The sequence below is a fragment of the Notamacropus eugenii genome, chromosome 1, assembly GCF_028372415.1.
Source record: "Notamacropus eugenii isolate mMacEug1 chromosome 1, mMacEug1.pri_v2, whole genome shotgun sequence".
In the NCBI taxonomy this organism is placed as follows: Eukaryota; Metazoa; Chordata; class Mammalia; order Diprotodontia; family Macropodidae; genus Notamacropus; species Notamacropus eugenii.
In genome coordinates this window covers 582,519,366-582,540,593 of record NC_092872.1, presented here as the reverse complement: position 1 = coordinate 582,540,593, position 21,228 = coordinate 582,519,366, and the positions used below count along the sequence as shown (strand labels likewise).

General features: G+C 41.4%; 1 long non-coding RNA gene and 1 pseudogene across 2 annotated transcripts; one reads left to right on the top strand and one right to left on the bottom strand.

Annotated features, from left to right (window-relative positions):
* Positions 1-425: 425 nt before the first annotated feature.
* LOC140520496 (uncharacterized) lies at positions 426-19,838 on the bottom strand. 2 transcript variants are annotated; one of them, XR_011972530.1, is made up of 3 exons: positions 19,813-19,838; positions 19,104-19,173; positions 426-7,493 (listed from the first exon to the last, which is right to left on the bottom strand). It is a non-coding gene; the product is annotated as an uncharacterized lncRNA (long non-coding RNA). The 2 variants fall into 2 exon arrangements; XR_011972529.1 differs by having other exon boundaries at positions 19,755-19,836.
* LOC140529791 (PWWP domain-containing protein 2A pseudogene) lies at positions 9,761-11,091 on the top strand (annotated as a pseudogene).
* Positions 19,839-21,228: the final 1,390 nt, after the last annotated feature.

Here is a 21,228-nt window from a genome sequence, read left to right as displayed (position 1 = left end):
ACTATGAACTTAGGATTAGAAAGAGAAAAGAAAATTGGAAGAGAGTTCATTACCTGCTCTTGCTGATCAGCCACTGTCACTGATCTTTCAATAACTAGGGGAAAACATGAGTAGAAAAGAGAAAGACAACTTGAAGTATCATAGGTCTGCCATGAAACCTGATGAGTTAAAGAGTTTAGTTGATAGTTCTTTATGAAATATCTATGGACTATTAAGTATAATTCTTTTCAAAGAAGCATAAAAGTAAAAGAGAAACTAAACATCTCTTCCTTATCTCTCTTTGGTTTTTCTGAATAGTGTTATTTCCTCCAGCTCTCCTCCTTTTTTCCCAAATGTGGTAGGCAATATTCCTACTTACACCTTCTAAATATTCCTTTAAATTCTAAATTGGTTAATAAGTTCCTATAGATCTTCTTTGGGTTCTATTTTTCTCTTGTCTGAATTATTATTCTTTGTTTACCAAAATTGTTTAAGTGTTTGCAATCCTTCCTGGGCTGACTTCTATAGAACTTAGGTCCAGGAGATCCCACCTATCTTTCTCTGAGTGCTGTGAAATCTGGTCTTCCAAAAATCTAAGTCACATTAGATTTGTCCAGTGTTCCTCTCCTTTATCATAAATTCTAAGATGAAGGGGTTCCATCTTCAAAAGAAATTTATAGTTTTCTAGGAATCACATAATGATGTACAGAATAAATAAGAACACAGATAAATTTTGATAAGGGAGGAGACACAGAGGGGAAGAATAGGGCCTTCCTCAGGCCAGTTACAATAAAAAAGTACAGACTTCTTAACAGCCAGGGGTAGCCTGAAGGCTCTAGTTCTATCTGAGAACAGCCTACTCAAAGAGCATCTCTGAAAGAAATCAGACAGCATGAGGCAGCATTTCCACAGCCTAGTTTGTGGGAAGGCATTGCTGACAGCTACTTATATATTTTGATTTCTGGGGCACTGAGAAGAACCATCTCCTCTTTAGTACTCCCTCACCTGCCCCCCTGATGCATTCAATTCCTCTAGCAGTACAAAGCCTTTTATTTCAAAGAGACAAGGCCTAAAATGTCAATATAAAAGGAGAGGGAACATATTTAGTGAACTTTATACTCAGGTATAAATGACTAATGATATAAGGTATAGTAATAAGGAGTAAATCACTAATCCTGAGATTAGATTTTGATAGGAGGAAAGGAAGACAACTTTAAGGCATTGGGTATATGTATGAGTGGCAAGGAGACTAAAATTCCAGACTTGGGGATACCAAAGACAGAATTCTCGTACTTCATTTTTTGCCCACTCTAGGCCCAGTATAAGGCTGTTCAGCCATTCTGGAGAGCAATTTGGAACAATGCCCAAAGGGCTACAAAACTATGCATACCCTTTGACCCAGCAATACCACTTCTAAGACTGTATCCCCAAGAGAACATAAAAATGGGAAAGGGTCCCACATGTACAAAAATATTTTGAGTAGTACTCTTTGTGGTGGCCAAAGACGGGAAATCAAGGCGATGTCCATTAACTGGGGAATGACTGAATGTATTATGGTATATGCATGTAATGGAATACTATTGCGATGTAAGAAATAATTTACAGGAAGACTTAGGAGAGACCTAGAAAGATTTGTATGTCTGATACTGAGCAAAAAGAGCAGAACCAAGAGAACTTTCTATACAGCAACAACCCCACTGTGCAAAGATTTTTTATGGTAGACTTAGAACTTTATTGCAATGCAAGGACTTAAAAATTCTCAATGGTCTTTTAAATCAAAATGCCTTCCACATGCAGAGAAAAAACTATGGAATTCAATGGCAGAATGTAGCAGATCATTTTCTTTTCCATTATGGTTTGGTTTGTTATATAATTTCTCCCATTCATTTTTATTCTTCTTTAAAATGTGACTATGGTGAAAATGTATTTCATAGGAATGTATGTGTAGAACCTATATAAAATTGTATGCTGTATTGGGAAGGGAGGCAGGAGGCAGGGGAAAAAATGTAATTTATATGATAGTGATTGTAAAGCACTGAAAATAAATAAAAAAACAAAATAGAATAATGATGTTCTGCACACAATCGTCATTCAACCAGTGTTATGAACTGAGAAGCTTTTATTAATATGAAGACTACCAATGATGATTATCATTAATTGATTAAAGTGAATGATGATCTTGCAGAGGTGGCTGTCACCACAACTCTGTCTTACCCTCAGGGCCTAGTCATACTCTTTGAAACTCAGAGCAATGACAACTGCTCATCAAGTAGGTATCACAAGGCTGCTCACTACCACTAGGCTGGTCCCCAGACCAGCTCATGCGCTTATCTACTTTGGGTTCAACCACAAAACAGCAGCCTTATAGGGTGTCCCATGAAGAGGTCAGGGCAGCCTTGCAGCTTGTTATTAGCCCTGGTGACGCTCAGGAATTCCTCCAAAATTTTATTTGCATCAGAGAAGGTTCAAACACAATAGTGGGCTATCATACCACAATGGTGGACACAGGAAAAGAAGTCCTCATAAAGAAAATGGATCCCAGGGAACAATAGAGGCCTGAGATGCCTTTTAATGAGGTAAATCATGGGCCCTAAGTACTTTTCTGTTATTTGGTGAAATGATGATTAGCCCTGCAATATGTATTTTGAGAGACTGGTCCACTAGTAGGAGATCCCTGTGAACATCTGATGTTCTGGTTGACCAAGGTTTGAAGCTGTGTTAAATGTAGCGAGAAAAGGGGAGGTGAGGAATCAATATCCTAAATCATCTTCAGGCATCAATGTCTGGGGAGCACAAAGAATGTAGGCATCATCTCACCCATGTCTCATGGTGAAGTATCAGGCAAGGAGAGCATTTGGAGCACTAGATGAGACATGTGTATAGTACCATAGATTTTGATCTAGAAGAGTCCTCTGACCATCTAATCCATCCTCTTTGTTTTACAGAGGAAACTGAAGCCCAGAGAAGTTAAGGGCTTTGTCCTAGGTCACTCAGGCAGTAAAGCAGCAAAATCAGGATTCAAACTAAGATTGTCTGATCCTGGCTTTGCTGCTTTCAGTACCTGGTGATTTTGAGTGGTTTGTTTTTTCCTGTCTCACTTCATTTTCTCATCAACAAAATCAAGGGGCCAGACTAGATATGCTCTAAGGTTTCTTGCAGTTCTAAACTTTATAATTCAATGAAAGAATACTCTTCTTTACCAATGAGAAAACTGAGATTCCTTAGCAGGAAAGTCACTTGTCCTCTCTAATGGGAAATTATTGATGATGAGCTCTGGGTTTTCATGAAGTTTCAAGAAGGTAGTTCTTTGGCAGATAAATTCCTGCCAAGTAAATTTATTTAGTGTTTAGAGGTCACTGGTTAATTAATTAATTTTTTTTCCATCAGCTACAGTGTCTTCACAATCAATATGTCACCTTAAGTCATCCTTATCAATGCCCCATCTAGAGGTATGTCACTATGACTGAAAATACTGATTAATAGCAATAATTATAATTCTAAAAACTACATTGCCCAACTCCCAGAAGCTAGTGACCTCCTTACCCTTCTCTTTTGAGAACTTTCTCAAAAAAATTGTTGGAGACTAACTGATCAAGTATCAGAAGCTATAAAATTATAGAAACCCATAAAGATAAATACATTAGTCTTACCTTATAAAAATCTATGGAAACATATTTGATTCTCTAAGAATTCTGTTTCCATAGCACTGATGTGCTCAATGACCACCCCCAATTTCTCTGGGGAACAATCATTTCACCACTTGCCTGATATAGTATTGTTTAACAGTGCTATTTTTGTAACCAGTCCAAATAAATTTCGATAAACAGTCCAAGAAGTTTAATGATATGACTTCATCTTATAACCAAAACCAAATTATTTCCCTTGTGACATCTTCCACCTTTGGCCCCAATTGGCCCCAATCCTAGGGCACTTTCAAATTGATTAAAGACTTATTTACCTAATAATGGGTGGATGCTTTTAAACCAAATTCCTTAATACTCACACTTTATTGTGTAGATTGAATGATTAGGGTGAGGAGAATAGAGTCCCACCCTTACACATTCATAAGATTTTAAAAAGTCTAATAGTGAGACAAACTGTCTCCAGAGGAAAACCTACGATTTCAATTTCCCATGCTAACAAATACATGAAGCAGTTGTGAGTGGGTCAGTATTGACTCCAGGGGTTCCCATTTATAACTCAGTGGAGAACTCCTAGGGAATCTCATCATATACTGAGAGATTTTGTAACTTGACCCAAGGTAACAAAGCTAGTTGATGTGAGAGGCAGGATTTTAACCCAAGGCTTCTTGGTCCTGGATCCAAAAGCATGCTGATTGTTCCAGGCCACCTCTTGACAACTAAGAGCCTTGACAACTAACTTCCTTTTCTTTTGTAGAGGTTTTGAGAAGGAGGGATTATCAGCAGGACAATGTGTTTCACTGTACAACACTTGTCTTGTTGGTGATGAACTCTGGGTTGCAATGGAGTTCCTAGAAGCTGGGACTTTGACTGAGACAGTAAGTCACATGAGGTAAGTAAGGTTATTTTACTTGGTAACACTAGTGCCAGATAACTGGCAAATATTTTCTTTAACATTTCCTATGAATTGAAGAGTGCATTTTCAGTGGAGCCTAATTAATTCTTTAAGTTTGGAGGATTTTCCTTAGTGAAGAGGAGAAAGGGCAAATGGAGAAAGCATACATTCCTATAACTATCATACTCTAATCTCAAATATCCGTAGAAATCATTCCTGCAGCCTCAACCAGGCTTGAGCGAGGACCACTTTTTTTTTTAACTTCTACTCAAATAAACTTCACCTAAGGCAATCTGTCCTCATTTTTCTGGAGACAAACTAGGGGGAAGTCTAATGCTATCAGAGGAGATCCCTTGTTGCTCTTAAGTCCCAAATAAATTACTTTCCCTTTATGCCACTGCCTCCACGTGATTTCCCACATGAGAGGAAAAAACACAGAGGTCTCAAGCAGGGCAATCCCCATTTGAGAGAACCTACAAATGGGGCACAAAGAACTACCACAAGGTGCAGAGGCCACAAAACCAGGTACAGAGACCCAAACCAGGCACAGAGGCCCACCTCCCTACCTCTCCCAGTGTCCCATTGGGATGAGAACAACTCAGGGTTCTCAAGCAGATTACCCCTCACTTAGCAAGAACCGGAAAATGGGGTACTGAGACTCCAAACTACCTCCAGCCAGACTGGGGTACTGGGCTTACCTTGACTGAAAGAGGGCCTGAGGCAGAGACAAATCCACTGGGTGCCAGATGTGATGATGTTCAGGGACAGCCTGAAGTGTCAGGGTACAAGGTTATCTGGAAAGAATTCTCTCAGGCTATCTCCCAATCAAAGGTATTTATTGCAGGTAATACACCAAGCAGGCTCCTCCACACCTTAATGGAGACACAGCTGAAGGGAGACCCAAGCTTAAGGGGTGGGGTGTTTGAAGAACCCCAAAGGAGTGGGCCCTCTCAAGAGAGATGGCCACTTAAGGGTGATAAGTCCTGATTAAGGGAGATGTCCAATTAATGGGGACACACACACCCCTGACTAAAGGGCGATGCCCATAAGCCAGAAGAGGCTAGGCACTATTATAGAGTAAAACCTGCAGTGAGAAGATGAGGTAGAGTTAAGAGAGTAGTACTGATTTCCTCACATTATCTTTCTTCCATAGTTCAGTTCAATTTTGAGGGGTTTAAGATTCCTCCTTAGTTGTTTTTTGTTTTGTTTTGTTTTTTTTATTTCATAGACCAGTCTACTTTAGTGTCATTGTTTCCTAAACTGGCTTTAGGAGGTACTCATCATCCCCTCAAGAAGTAAGCACCCAAGTTCATTTGTGAAAAAGGGAAAGGGTCACACATTCCTCATCAATCCCCCCTTAAATAGTGGGAGCCAAATTCATTTGGGGACATGGGCGGAGGTCTCATCTTCTAGAACTACTTCAGGCTGACAATGGGTGTAGAGCTGTCCCTGTCTCATTTGCAGGGGTGGGGGTAGGGGGAAGAGGGTGGGGGGAAAAGGGATGGGGGGAGTTCACTAGAATGGAGCCTCAGCTAAGTGGAGGGGGTGAGGAGTGAGTGGATATTGGCTGGTATCCTTCCAACAAAGCCATCTGAAACGTGATTGAGTTTAGCCTGGGTGACACAAACTTGGTTAGAAGGTTCACAAGGCAAGGTCTGACCAACAAAAGCAACAAGTCAAAATCAGAAGGGCTGGGGGGGAAGAGGTGGTCAGGAAAGGGGACAGGAGAGTTAAAAGGTGAAGGTTAAAAACCAGAAACCGCAGCTCCGTGATCCAAAGGATATTTTCTTCATCCACTGGGCCTCTGCCAGGATGTTCACAAATGTCTCAAATGCTCTGAATTATCGATACAAACACTGCATGTGTTAACAAGAGTGCAGACTCTCCCTTCTTAGCTGTGAACAGGAGGGGCTTGAAACATGTGCCATGCTCTGTTTTGATTCCTCCTAGTTTTCTATTCCCTTGTCTACTAACTTTCAAATCAAGCTTTATAATTTTCATTCTCAACTTTTCTTTTTAAAATAACCTCCTCACACTCTCAACATGCTTCAACCATCTGAAACTGGCACACTGGTACCCACAACAGCTATCCAGGGACAGGAGGGACTTGTATGTCCACCATTTGTCCTCAAACCTTATGTGCCTTCCATAGTTCCAATCAGACATTTATATCTCTTTCTGAAATCTTTCAAACCCATTACTCAGAATATCCAACTTTCCTTTACATTGCTACCATTTTCCTGCCTGCACTTAATGTTAAAAGCAATGCCTTATCAAAACCCTACTTTGTCAAGCTATGGAGCTAATTTCAACCCAAGTTTGTAAAAAAAGAGATCAGATCACTCCCAGCCTTGGGTGATCTAGACAAAAGCATCTGTCTCCACCCAAGCTGGAATAAAACACAATGGGCTTCCCTACTTTACAATAAATTACTGGAAAGCTTGGGTGGCTGTCAAGGATAAGGAGCTAGGCTAAATAGCTTCAAATTTTATACTTGCTTCTTTTACAGTAACTCGGGGATGTTCCAATATCGATCTATTATTTAACAGATTTAGTATGGTGCTTACAAAACTTCTTAATTACAGGAATTTACTGTAAAAGAACAGGGACATCACCATACAGTAAGGGAACAGTGCTTCCCTAACTTCATGTTGATTCCAGGCAAGTTATACAGATGGCCACTTCATTGGGACAGGCTTAAAGAAAGTAGGTTGGGATACTCATTTTGGGGAACCTGAGTCAAGGAGAATCCTTCTTAGGCTCATGCACATAGTCCTTCTCTCAGCCTTTCCCATGAAGACACTCCCTGCAGTTTACTGATGGAATACACCAAAGCACTGTTACTTACCACCATGCATCACTGGCTCAATAGCATTCCTTGATGACTGCACCTGGACTCAACAGTCCCATAAGGTCTTGAATGGCAATTTCGTATCTTCAGAGCTTCGGTCGAGGTCAGCTCTCAAGGATCATATACCCTAGATGAAAAGTACTAGCTATAACCTCTCACTGGTAACAGTAAGAGATTCATCACAATTTGACAGAGCTAGTATTTCTACTAAGTAGATTCTTTTCTTTCTAAATTCAACATTCTTAATACCAAACGATAAAGCACTCGGGATGTGTAAATATAATCATCCCAAATGACATATATGGAGAATAGATTTCAAGAAACACTGTCTGCCCTAGAATCCGTTCACTTATTAACCATCTTCAGATGCACATAAACATACCTTACCGCTCTCCCTTTAAGAAATGGGAACATCTTTAACTTGAGTCTTGAATAGCCTGCATATATTCCTACTCATGTTTTAATTCCAGATGAAATAACAAACATAAATGAAATGAGATTTCCCTTTCAGATAAGGCATAGCTCATCAGTGACTTTAATCTCACAAGTGAAGAGAAGATCTGGCAAGTTTATAAAACAGGGGGAATCATGGGGACCAAGGGGCTGATCTGCCCGTCCACATGAGCATATTTCCTCTGGACTGAGAGTAAACCACATACTTTCCGGAACTTGTACAAAACGTACCAGGGTGAAACAATATTAGGTCTTTGAAATGTGAAACAAACTCCTGACCACTGAGGTGACTTCAATAGTATTTCCCAATTACTTTGTACTGAAACCATTCACCTCTTCATTAACATGTGGACAAAAGGACAGCTTTCACAGCTGTCAAATCATCTCACTTTCTACCGCGTAGATCTGAAAGCCTAATCCAGAGGCAACAAGGCTTTGTCCAACACCCTTTCTGGCTCACAATGGTCGCTCAGATTTTCTCACATCATTTAGAAATACCACAGCATAAACGATAAACCAGTTATCCCACAGAAGACTTCCCGACAGAAGGGTGGGCTTACCCAGTGCAGAGGCTGGCTGGCTCCTTACTTCTCCCTTCCAGCTGGGCACTGCCTAGGAGCTGGGGGCCTCCCCAGCAATGCCCTCCTGGGGGAAGGCTGCCCAGGAGGCCCTGTCTCCTGTTCCCTGAGGCTGGGGCAGCTTGCAGCTGCTGGGGAGGGTGGCCTGGATGCACTGGACCACGGCTACACTCCCAGGCCCTGCTCAAGGGTCAGGCTGCAGGTGGGGGGGGAGGGTAGACCAAGCCCCCCACAACAGGGACAGCAGGTCAGTTCCTCACCCTCTCAGGGGCACCCCGGCTTGGGGCCCCTCCCCCCCTTGGCCTTGGGGTTTCCTAGCCCGGCCTACTCGGATCTCCTGGTCTCCTACGGTGGCTGTAAGCGGCCCTTAGACAAGGGGCTCTCCCGGGCCCCTCAAGAAGCAGGCCCCCAGATTCATTCCGGGGAAGGCCGGGGATCCCTCAGCGGACGCCCCGCGAGCCCACTTTAAGATGCTCGATCCCTGCAGGGGGGAGGCTACAGACCCCAGTGTGCCCACACCCGAACAGGCCCCAGCCAGCCCGACGCCGCGGCTTCCCTCGAGGGCGGACGAGGAGAAGCCACCGAGAAAATGGCGGCCGCGGCGTCCCGGTGGGGGGAGGGGCGCTGCGAGGCCCAGCCAGAGATGGCGCCCATCCCCCCGCGGGGCGAGGCCCGCACCGACGCCGCGCCTGGGGCCGGAAGCCACTGAAGCCCTGGGGCCTCACCGCCGCTGCTGCCTCCCCCTGGGGAAAGGCGGGACCGGGGGAACCCGGCCACCCTGAGGACGGGGAGGCAACGACAGTTCAGGGGGACACGAGCCCCTCACGGGGGCGCAGGCGGAAAGAAACCAACTGGCTCCCGAGCAACCCGCGCCCCCCACCCCAACGCCTCAGCCCCAACATCGGCACGAGGCCCAGGGCCTGGTCACGTGGGCGGCCGGGCCTAGACCGCGGCTCAGCCAATCCCGGGCGCGGAGGCGCGGAGGCGCCGAGCGCGGGTCCCTTCGCAGAGATCGCCGTCCTCGTGTCCTTCCGCCGCGGGGAGACGCTTTCTCAGGGTCTGTCCAGCAGAGGGCAGGGTGCGCTAGCCTTCCATGTGCCGCAGGTCTGGAGAAGCAGCCTGGGCCCCATGCAATCCCTGGGGCAGTTTTCCCCAAAGAGAATCCAGAGATCAATAGGAAGCCATGGGCCCTGCTGGAGATGGTTCTGAGAAGCCACAGAAACCAGGTGGGACTTGCCTGGCGCAGCTCCTGATGGCCGTTCTCCCATTCTGCCACCAGAACCCAGCCTGGCTGAAAGCCTGGGGGCTTGGAAAGGCCCTCCTCCCTTTCAAGAAGGAGCCCCTGATCCTCCCCCTGCACTGATCGGGGACACGGATACCCAATCAATACCTCAGCCTCCTCCAAAAAGTCATTGACCCCACAGGGAGGAGCCCAGAAATTCAGTGGAATCAGAAGAGGGGGGCGTTGCAAGGGAGTGGCCTGAATAGGATTTTAGCCAACACGGAAGAAGTGGAAGGGTTAAATACTGTGAAGATAAAACCGAAAACTGACCATAAAATGGATGGGAAACACCAGAATGACAGCCAGGGGAGAAAGGCCGTGGTCAGTGGGTCAAATATTGCTCACAGCAGAGTCAGGCTGGTTCAAGTATCTGCTCAGACAAACAGTTCAAAACCTCAGTTAAGTACATAAAAGTTTTTTTAAAACGAAAGATCATGCATCAAACAACAGCCTGGGAAGTGCGAAAATGGCCAAAGAAAAGGCACCAAAGAAACAGTGAAACTTATGCTTCCAGAAATGCATATTCTAAGGTTCCCTTCACCCAGTAGTTTCAGAACACCAGCTCAGGTTCTGTTCCATCCAAGTTGCATTGGAAGCCACAGAGACAAGAGTGAAGAAAGATGACTCTTCCCTGAAGTCCAGACTTGAGAAAGTGTGGGGTGGCAAGATGACACCCAAACCCCACTCACACAGCACCTCTACCTGCTCAGCAGGGGAGGCCTCTGCAGAAAATCAGAATCCCTCTTAAAGTCTGGAACAGGCCAACAGTGAGGTTCAGGACACAAGTGAAATACATGTTGCAGATGAGCAGGATGAATGCCAAAAAGGGCAAAAAGGGCAGAAAAGCAATATCACTGTTTACTTGACCATAAACCAGAAGAAATCTGACTCTTCCATGCTACAGTGTGTAGCCTTGATAGGACAGATGATTTGAAATCTTCCAATTCACCAGGTAGTTCCACTCAAAGCTTGGATTTTCCTGCAGGCTATATGCATGCACTTTCCACCTCTTGAAAGGAAGAGAAATAGCTCAGTAATTCCTTGAAAATGAAGGTCTTTTCCAAAAATGTCTCTAAATGCATCATACCAGATGGTGTGACCACATATGTTGGGGACATTGTTTGGGCCAAAATTTATGGCTTCCTATGGTGGCCAGCCTCTATTCTTACTTTCGCTGTAAGCTGGAGTGATAACCAATCTATTAATTCAACAGGAGGCGTATGTTTCATGGTTTGGGTCTCCAGCCTGTTTCCTCCAGCCACTGCAGCTTTCTCCATTTTCAGAAAACTTCCTCTCATGCTTCAATAAGAAGAGAAAGGACTTGTGTACCAAGGCTATGGCAGAGGCAGATAAGGCTACGAAGTTACTGACTCTTGATGTGGGGATCCCTGTTAACACAATTTGAAATGTGAACATGGACAGTAAGGTAGGCAAGAAAAGTTTGAAGGCCCCACATTAGGCTCATTAGAAATAAGCTATACAAAGGACACTCAGTCAAAACTTGGAAGAGAAAAAGAAATTGCACTCAGCTTGCATTTTTGAATGCCAAAATTGTTCTCTTGATTGAATACTCCATCTTTGTTTTTTCTTAACAAGAGATGTTTTGCAATATTTTCAGGTGTTTTAAAATTCTTCAACCTCACCCCAAGACATAGAGAACCATAAGCTCAACTGACAGGCATTTTTTATTTCAGGGAATATTCGTCAGCTTCTTCTGAATATGTAGCCTATTGCTGTGTGACATAGGTTACAGCAGTGGGGGATGGCAATAATATCTGTGTGTAGGGTGATCCAATAGGAACATTTAGGATTTAAGTGACTGCTAGTTTTTTTATTTTATTTATTTCTTTAACAAATTAAAGAACACATAAGCTTTTCTATGCATATATTAAGTACTCAAGACACAGTAGTTAATGAATATAGCAATCTACTGTTTGATAAACCCAAGGACTGCAGCTTCTGGGATAAGAACTCAATGTCTGACAAGAATTGCTGGTCAAACTGGATAATAGTGGGGTCAAAATTAGGCATAGACCAGTGTCTGACACCATGTACAAGAATAAACTCCAAATGCATACATGATCTAGGGATAATCATTGATACTGTAAACAAATTAGGGGAGCAAGGAAAGGTGTATTTGTAAGATTTATGGAGAATGGAGAAATTTATGATCTAACAAGAGATAGAGAACATTATTAAGTGCAAGAAGGACTTTATTTGTGCAAAAAGAGTTTTGTAATTGTGTTCATATAGTCCCTGGGTTTGTTTTGGCAGGTAGACTCCCAGATATTTTGCAATGTTTACTGAAGTTTTAAATTGGATTTCTCTTTCTATCTCTTGCTGTTGGGCTTTCTTAGTAATATGTATATAGAAATGCAAATGGTTTATGTAGGTTTATTTTGTAACCTGCAGCTTTGCCAAAGTTGTTTATTATTTCAAGTAGTTTTTTATTTGATTCTCTGGGATTCTCTAAGCATATTGTCATGTCATCTGCAAAGAGTGATAACTTAGTTTCTTCTTTGGCTGTTCTAATTCCTTCAATTTCTTTTTCTTCTCTTATTGCTAAAGCTAACATTTCTAGTACCATATTGAATAACAGGGGTGATAATGGACATCCTTGCTTCCCCCCTGATCTTATTGGAAATGCATCTAGCTTGTGCCCATTACACATAACGCTTGCTGATGGTTTTAGGTAGATACTTATTATTTTATGGCAGGGTCCACTTATTCTTATACTCTCCAGTGTTTTTAATAGTAATAGGTGCTGTGTTTTGTAAAACGCTTTTTTTGCATCTATTGAAATAATTATAAGGTTTCTGTCAGTTTTGTTGTTGATATGAGCAATAATTCTGATAGATTTCCTAATGTTGAATCAGTCTTGTGTTCCTGGTATAAATCCTACTTGATTATAACATACTATTCTTGTTAAAAATTGCTGTATTCTTTTTGCTAATCTTATTTAAAATTTTTTCATCTATATTCTCTCTATATAGAGAAATTGATCTATAATTTTCATTCTCTGATTTGGCTCTTCCTTGTTTATGTATCAGAACCACATTTGTATCATAAAAAGAATTTGGTAGGACTCCTTCTTCACCAATTTTCCCAAACAGTCTATATAATATTGGAATTAATCATTCTTTAAATATTTGATAGAATTCACTTGTAAATCCATCTGACCCTGCAGACGTTTTTCTAAGGAGTTCATTAATGTCTTGTTCAATGTCTTTTTCTGAGATTGGGTTATTTAAGGATTCAGCTTCCTTTTCTGCTAATCTGGGGAAGTTTTATTTTTTTAAAATATTAATCCATCTCACTTAGATTATCAAATTTATGGGCAGAGAGTTGGCAAAGTAATTTCTAATTATTGTTTTGATTTCCTCCTCATTGGAGGTGAGTTCATCCTTTTAATTTTTTATATTAGTAATTTTGTATTCTACTTTCTTTTTTTACTTCAAATTGACCAAAGGTTTGTCAAATTTTTTTTCATAAAACCAATTGTTAGTTTTATTTATTAGTTGAATAATTTTCTTAATTTCAATTTTATTAATCTTAACTTTGGTTTTCAGTATTTCTAATTTGGAATCTACTTGGGGCTTTTCAATTCATTCTTTTTCTACCTTTTTCAGCTGCATGTTCAATTCATTGATCTCCTCTTTCTCTATTTTATTCATGTAGGTGTTCAAAGATATAAAACTTCTCTTATGACCTGCTTTTGCAGGATCCCATAAGTTTTGGTAGTTTTCATTATTGTCAGTCTCTTGAATGAAGTTATTGATTGCTTCTATGAGTTGTTGTTTAATCCATTCATTCTTTAGGATTAGATTATTTAGTTTCCAATTAATTTTTGGTCTATCTTTCCATGGTCTTTTGTTACATATAATTTTTATTGCATTATGATCTGAGAAGGATGCATTAAATATCTATCTTTGCCTTTCTGCATTGGATTGTGAGGTTTTTATGCCCTAATACATTGTCAATTTTTGTATATGTGCCATTTACCATTGAGAAAAATGTATATTCCTTTCTATCCCCTCTCAGTTTTCTCCAGAGATCTATCATATCTACCTTATCCAGAGTTTTATTCACCTCCTTAACTTCTTTCTTGTTTATTTTGAGGTTAGATTTATCAAGTTCAGAGAGGGGGAGGTTGAGGTGCCCCAGAAGTATAGTTTTGCTGTCTATTTCTTCCTCTAATTCCCTTAACTTCTCTTCTAAGAATTTGGATGTTATGCCACTTGGAGCATATATGATTAGTAATGATATCACTTTGTTGTTTATAGTACCTTTTAGCAGGATATAGTTTCCTTCCTTATCTCTTTTAATTAAATCTATTTCTGCTTTTGCCTTGTCTGACGTTAAGATTGCTAACCATTCTTTTTTCACATCAGCTGAAGCATAATATATTCTGCTCCAACCTTTTACTTTTACTCTGTGTGTATGCCCCTGTTTCAAATGCATTTCTTTTTTTTTTATAATTAAATTTATTTATTAAACTTTTAACATTCATTTTCACAAAATTTTGGGTTACAAATTTTCTCCCCTTTTATCCCCTCCCCCCCAAACACCAAGCATTCTAATTGCCCCTATGACCAATCTGCTCTCTCTTCTATCATCCCTCTCTGCCCTTGTCTCCGTCTTCTCTTTTGTCCTGTAGGGCCAGATAGCTTTCTATACCACTTTACCTGTATTTCTTATTTCCTAGTGGCAAGAACATTACAGTTGATCCTAACACTTTGAGTTCCAACTTCTTTACCTCCCTCCCTCTCCACCCCTTCCCTTTGGAAGGCAAGCAATTCAATATAGGCCAAATCTGTATAGTTTTGCAAATGACTTCCATAATAGTTGTGTTGTATAGGACTAACTATATTTCCCTCCATCCTATCCTGTCCCCCATTACTTCTATTCTCTTTTGATCCTATCCCTCCCCATGAGTGTCGACTTCGAATTGCACTCTCCTCCCCACGCCCTCCCTTCTATCATCCCCCCCACCCTGCTTGTCCCCTTATCCCCCACTTTCCTGTATTGTGAGATAGGTTTTCCTACCAAAATGAGTGTGCATTTTATTCTTTCCTTTAGTGGAATGTGATGAGAGTAGACTTCATGTTTTTCTCTCACCTCCCCTCTTTATCCCTCTACTAATGAGTCTTTTGCTTGCCTCTTTTATGGGAGATAATTTGCCCCATTCAATTTCTCCCTTTCTCCTCCCAATATATTTCTCTCTCACTGCTTGATTTCATTTTTTTTTTTTAAGATATGATCCCATCCTCTTCAATTCACTCTGTGCACTCTGTCTCTATGTATGTGTGCGTGTGTGCATGTGTGTGTGTGTAATCCCACCCAGTACCCAGATACTGAAATGTTTCAAGAGTTACAAATATTGTCTTTCCATGTAGGAATGTAAACAGTTCAACTTTAGTAAGTCCCTTATGACTTCTCTTTGCTGTTCACCTTTTCATGGTTCTCTTCATTCTTGTGTTTGAAAGTCAAATTTTCTTTTCAGCTCTGGTCTTTTCATCAAGAATGCTTGAAAATCCTCTATTTCATTGAAAGACCATTTTTTCCCCTGAAGTATTATACTCAGTTTTGCTGGGTAGGTGATTCTTGGTTTTAGTCCTAGTTCCTTTGACTTCTGGAATATCCTATTCCATGCCCTTCGATCCCTTAATGTAGAGGCTGCTAGATCTTGTGTTATCCTGATTGTATTTCCACAATACTTGAATTGTTTTTTTCTAGCTGCTTGCAATATTTTCTCCTTGACCTGGGAACTCTGGAATTTGGCCACAATGTTCCTAGGAGTTTCTCTTTTTGGATCTCTTTCAGGCGGTGTTCTGTGGATTCCTTGAATATTTATTTTGCCCTCTGGTTCTAGAATCTCAGGGCAGTTTTCCTTGATAATTTCATGGAAGATGATGTCTAGGCTCTTCTTTTGATCATGGCTTTCAGGTAGTCCCAAAATTTTTAAATTGTCTCTCCTGGATCTATTTTCCAGGTCAGTTGTTTTTCCAATGAGATATTTCACATTATCTTCCATTTTTCCATTCTTCTGGCTTTGTTCTGTGATTTCTTGCTTTCTCATAAAGTCCTTAGCCTCCATCTACTCCATTTTAATTTTGAAAGAACTATTTTCTTCAGTGAGCTTTTGAATCTCCTTTTCCATTTGGCTAATTCTGCTTTTGAAAGCATTCTTCTCCTCATTGGCTTTTTGAACCTCTTTTGCAAATTGAGTTAGGCTAGTTTTCAAGGTGTTATTTTCTTCAACATTTTTTTGGGTCTCCTTTAGCAAGGAGCTGATCTGCTGTTCATGCTTTGACTTCATGTCTCTCATTTCTCTTCCTAGCTTTTCCTCCACCTCTCTAACTTGATTTTCAAAATTCTTTTTGAGCTCTTCCATGGCCTGAGCCCATTGGGTGGGCTGGGACACAGAAGCCTTGATTTCTGTGTCTTTGCCTGATGGTAAGCATTGTTCTTCCTCCTCAGAAAGGAAGGGAGGAAATGTCTGTTCACCAAGAAAGTAGCCTTCTATAGTCTTATTTCTTTTCCCTTTTCTGGGCATTTTCCCAGCCAGTGACTTGACCTCTGAATATTCTCCTCACACCCGCCTCGCCTCCTGATCCTCCCAGCCAGTGTTTGGGGTCTGAGATTCAAATGCTGCTTCTAGCCTTAGGGCTTTTGGCGGGGGCAGGGCTGCTATTCAGTGTGAGATTAAGTTCAGGTGGTCAGGGCAGGGCTGCCTCTCAGGCTCAGTTCCCTCAGGGGGTTTATGCACAGATGTTCCACAAAGGATTCAGGCTCCCGCCGCTTGGGGAGCCCTGGTCTGCAGCTGCCTCTCAGCTTCTACCTCCCGGGGGAGCCTGAATTATGGGGGCACCCCACTCCCCTCTCGACCCGCCAAAGAGACTCTCTCACCGACCCCTGTCACCTGTCGGTGGAGGGACTTGTGCTGCCGCTGGAGATCCCGTCCCTGAAGCCCGCTCGGATCTTTTCCTCTTGGTGCCGCGGCCGGGCTGCACTCAGGTCCCAGTCCCGGCGCCCAGTCTGCAGCACGAAGGACCCCCCGCGAGAGGTTTGCAGGTCTCTCTGGAACAGAAATCTCCCTCGCTCCAATGTTCCATGGCCTCTGGGTGCAGAATTCGCCGTGAGTTACTTCCCTGTAGCCATTCTATGGGTTGTGGGTTCGGAGCTATGTGTGTGTGCGTCTTTCTACTTCGCCATCTTGGCTCCGCCCCCTCAAATGCATTTCTTCTAAACAACATATTGTTGAATTACAGTTTTTAATCCATTCTGCTATCAGTCTCCATTTTATGGGAGAGTTCATCCCATTGACATTCACAGTTATGATTACTGTGTCTTTCCATCCATATTTCACCCCTTTTATGCTTTTACTTCTCCCTTTTCCCTTCCCCTTCGCAATAGAGTTTTCATTTTTGACCACTGCCTCCCTCCCTCTTCCTTCCCTTCTTTCAGCCCCCTCCATTTTACTTCCCTTTTCTCTTACTACTTCTTCTCTCCCTTTTAGCTCCCCTCCCTTTTATTTCCCCTTTCTCCTCCTATTGCTTATAGGGCTAGTTAGATTACTATACTTAACTGAGTTTGTTGTTCCCTCCTTGGATCAAATCAGATGAAAGTAAATCTCAAACAGTATTCATCTCCCTCCCCTCTTTCCCTCTACTATAATATGTTTTTGTGCTTCTTCCTGTGATGTAATTTGCCTTTTTCTCCCTCCTCCTTTTCACATCTCCCATTACAATCCCTTCATACCCTTTAATCACATTTTTATCATCACATCATTTAATTTATACCCACTTCCTCTATCGATGTATATCCCTTTTAAATATCATAATGAATATACAGTTCTCAAGATTAACAAGTGTCATTTCCCCTTATAGGGATGCCAATGGTTTGCCCATGTTGTATAACAAGTTTTTTCCCCTCTTTATCTTTTTGTGAGAACTAGTTCTGCCCAAGAAATTGGACATTACATTTTTATATGGTATCAGCCTTTAGACTGTAGAATCTTAGAGTTGGATATCAGTTCATAGGCAGTTTAATTAGTTGTATATCCAATGTATCATTCTTTTCTATAGTATCTATCCAAGGTGAAGCTGATACCTGTAATATCTACTGGAATATAGCATGATTCAGAATATAGTTCAAGATCTATTAATTGTAATGAACATGATAAGCCTTATGTTAGTTGACAAGGTGACATACTGTAATTTCAGAGAGAATGAGAAGGCCCTGTTATAGCCTCCAGTTCTCCTCCAATGTTGAGTAATTACAGAGTTAGACTTTCTTTCCTTTAGCCTAATACTTTGTTGACCACTTAAATTGTATGTCTTTGAGAGGAAGCAAGAGGTCAGTAATCTTTTAGGGAGCCACAGATGATGCTGAGTCATTTTTTCAGTCATGTCCGTATACTTTATGATTCCTTTTGGAGCTTCTTTGGGAAAGATACTAGATTGTTTTGCCATTCTTTCTCCAGCTCATTTTATAGATGGGAAACAGAGACAAACAGGATTAAGTGACTTGCCCAGGGTCATACATCTAGTGTCTGATGTCAGAATTGAACTCAGGAAGATGAGTCTTTCTGATTTCAGGCCCAGCACTCTATCCACTAGCACACACCACAATTGATAGGAACAATTAATTCTTAATGGCAGACACATTTTATGTTCCATTCTAATGCTTCTATGAGTCACCAACTGCCTGTTGTACACATTGGAATTGGATCAGCTAGGTGGCTTAATGGATAGAGTTCTGGTATTAGAGTCAGGAAAGCCCATCTTCCTGTGTTTAAAATCTGGCCTAAGACATTTACTAACTGTGTGAACCTGGGCAAGTCACTTAACCTGTTTGCCTCATTTTCCTCATTTGTAAAATGAACTGGAGAAGGAATTAGCAAATCTCCTCATTATCTTTGCTAATAAAACCCCAAATGGGGTGATAAAAATTTGGGCATGACTGAAACGATTTAATAACAACAAATCAAAATAGTAAGAGACTACTGCTTATGGTAGCCCCTCCTAGCTCTTCCTAGATGGATACCCTTTGCTCCCCTCCTCCATTGCAGAGGAAACTGATGTTCAATGTTGACACTGTACTTTTAAGTGGTTCCAGCTCCCTGCAAACTAATTATCTATTCTAAGAGGAAATAAATTACTGAGTCAAAAACATATATCTGTGAAGAGTAGTTGTGTTCATTCTTCATTTTCAAAGAGAACAATGACATCACAAAAGATGACATGACTTGCAGTTGACTTTGATTTGAGTGAGGGAGGATTGTGTAAGGTCACCAGCCTCACTTTCTCCTCCAGAGCTATCTGGATCCAGTGACCAAATATTTATCAGTCTGACTGCAGATGGCCCAGGATGCAATGGAAGACCTTGGTCCTTTTAGGCTAAGGCCTTTGCAGTTACTCACTTAGAGTGAGGTAACAGCCATTCAGGGGATAGGCCTCCTTAAGAAGTGAGTCAAGGGATGGCCCCTTTAACTAGAAAAAAAGAAAAAAACAGTCAAGCTGGGAGGGGAAGACGCCCTGGATTGCTATTCCAAAGAGAAACAGTTACCATTGACCTTCACTCTAAACCAGGAGGGCCCCAAATACAGCCAAGATGGAGTTTGGGCAAGGACCTATTGTTGTCCAATCTATCAGCTTCAGAGTGGACTGGATTTAAGGTTTTGTGAAAGAAAGAAAGAAAGAAAGAAAGAAAGAAAGAAAGAAAGAAAGAAAGAAAGAAAGAAAGAAAGAAAGAAAGAAAGAAAGAAAGAGGGAAAGAAAGAAAGAGAAAGAAGGAAAGAAGGAAGGAAGGAAGGAAGGAAGGAAGGAAGGAAGGAAGGAAGGAAGGAAGGAAGGAAGGAAGGAAGGAGGGAAGGAAAGAAAGAAATAGAGGAAGAGAGAGAGGAAGAGAGAGAGAGAGAGAGAGAGAGAGAGAGAGAGAGAGAGAGAGAGAGAGAGAGAGAGAGAGAGAGGAAGGGAGGAAGGAAGAGAAAAGAAAGACAGAAAAAGAAAGAAATAAAAATCTAGCCCGTAAACTCCAAATTAACTGGCAACTTCTGGCCATCAAAATTTACCTTCCTTTGGAGAGGAGAAGGAGAGGGAGAGAGAGAGGGAGAAGACAAGTTGAGTTACCCAACTGGCTAGGTCCCCATTCAGACAGCTCAGGCTGCTCACAGGTTGCATTTGTCCTTTTTGAAGAGGACTATGACATCACAGAAATGATGACATGCCTTGCAGTGGACTTTGATTTGAGTGAGGGAAGGCTGTGCATGGTCTCCAGCCTTACTTTCTAGGAGGAATAGTAATCAAAAAGAGAATACATAAGTAATAGTTATCCAAAAGTGGAAAAAGGGAAGGCAGATTGCTGCCAAGTCAGGGAGAAGGCTAAGAGGATGTGACAGAATGGAAGTCACTCAACCCTGTTTGCCTCTGAAGTCTGACCTCATCTCCTTCTCTTTTGCCTATTATTGATTATGTCATTGTGTAATTTGAGACAGATGATAAGCACCATTGAATCCCTCATGCTCAGTGTTTTCTTACTCTATAAATCTAATGGTGACAAGTTCAATGATAAATCAGTGTCTCAACACCCGTAGTGGAAATTTAGTAGATGGGTAATACTATTGTCAGTCTAGCAGACTACAGAGGTGCTGCTTTTCCTTAGAAGGATGGAAAGTTAAGAAGTTATTGGTTAATAGCAATAATGATGATGATGTTAGTTTAATAAGTATTTATGTAATTCTTTGTTCTTTTACTATTGTTTAGCTTTTTTCAGTCATGTCCAACACTGCATAAACTTTTGTGGGGTTTTCTTTACAGAAATACTGGAGTGGTTTGCCATTTTCTTCTCCTGCTCATTTTACAGATGAGGTAACTGAGGCAAACAGGATTAAGGGACTTGTCCAAGGTCTCACTTTGAACTCAGGTCTTTCTGACTCCAGGCCCAGCACTCTATCCATTTTGCTGATTAGCTGCCAATATAATGCTTTAAGGTCTGCATATACTTTATATACATTATCTCATTTAATCCTTATAATAAACCCTGGGAGACAGGTGCTATTACAAACTCATTTTATAGAAGAGGCAGTTGAGGTTGAGAAAAGTTAAGTAATCCCCTGGATCACACTGCTACTAAGTGTGAAAGATAGAATTTGAACTCAGGTCTTTCTAAATGCATTGCTTAACAGACTCAGTAATATTGAACTCAACCCGTGATGGAGCCTAGCTTCTTGGTGCCAGAAGTGGGACTGGGCAAATGTGTTCTTAACATAGAGCTCACCTACAATAGTGTTCTAAGTGGCAAGTTGTTGAGTTGAGTTGTTGAAGTTCAAATCTTACTACTGGTATAGTAATCCAGGTACATTTAAGGTTAAAGTTAGTTTTGTTGGCAGCCTGGGAATCTAACTAAAATTTATAGCATAATTTCCATGAGAAAAAATGTGATTTGAATTCCAAACATCATATTTAGAAATGAACTTTTGAAATACAAGCACTTTCTAAGTGTGAGAATTGCCTACATGATAATTTACACATTTCCTAAAAGTCTTC